The following is an 854-nucleotide window of genomic DNA, read 5'->3' on the forward strand; positions in this document are numbered from 1 at the left end:
GGAAGGCTTCACTGCTGAGGAAGTTGACCTTGAAGTTTGGGCTGAGACCTGAAGGGTGGGTGGACAGAGAAAAATAAGCAGGAGAGGGTGTTCCAGGCAGAAAAACAGCATGTAAAAGAGAAATCAATATCTGTGTTGAGGAACAGAAAGTGGCCTTTGGTGCCTAATGATGTCAACATGATCAAAAATCAACTCAAACTATTCCAGCATTCTCGATCACACTGACTAGCATCTCATTTACCCAGTAAATCAAAAATTCAGGAGATAAACTTGTCATCCTACCCCTCACCCAGTGCTCCACCATCTCTCATCTATCATCACTCCCTGTTGATTTTTACCTCCCAGAGATCAGTCAAATTCACTTATTTCTTTCCAACCCTATCCTACCTCCTGAATCCCAGCCAACATCATTTCTTGCTTGGATACCTGCAGTGTTCTCCTGTCTCCAGTGCTCTGCCAGAATGTACTCCAGAACCCCTCAGATCTGTCCTCCACACTGCAGCCAGGCTGATGTTTTCAAAGGCAAATTTGGTCATACCAGCCCCGCCCTCACTTAAAAACATCCAGTGGCTTCCCATTGTTTTTGGGAAGAAGACAATGTTCCCTGTCATGGTCTGTAAAGCCCTGCATGGCCTGGCCCCACCTGTAAAGCCAGCTTCATCTTATGCCCATGCTCTGCCTCCAGGATCCTCTGCCACCATGGATCCTACTCGCCATGCCCCTCCTACCAAGGGCTCTGGAACATTCTTGCCTCTTCTCAGAAAGCTCTTCCTCTCTTCTTTGTTTAGTTAGTTTTAGTCATCCTTTAGAGTCTCATTTAATCCTCAGGGAAGCCTACCTGATGTCCCTGCTTT

Source organism: Trichechus manatus, unplaced genomic scaffold (genome assembly GCF_000243295.1).
Source record: "Trichechus manatus latirostris isolate Lorelei unplaced genomic scaffold, TriManLat1.0 scaffold00045, whole genome shotgun sequence".
In the NCBI taxonomy this organism is placed as follows: Eukaryota; Metazoa; Chordata; class Mammalia; order Sirenia; family Trichechidae; genus Trichechus; species Trichechus manatus.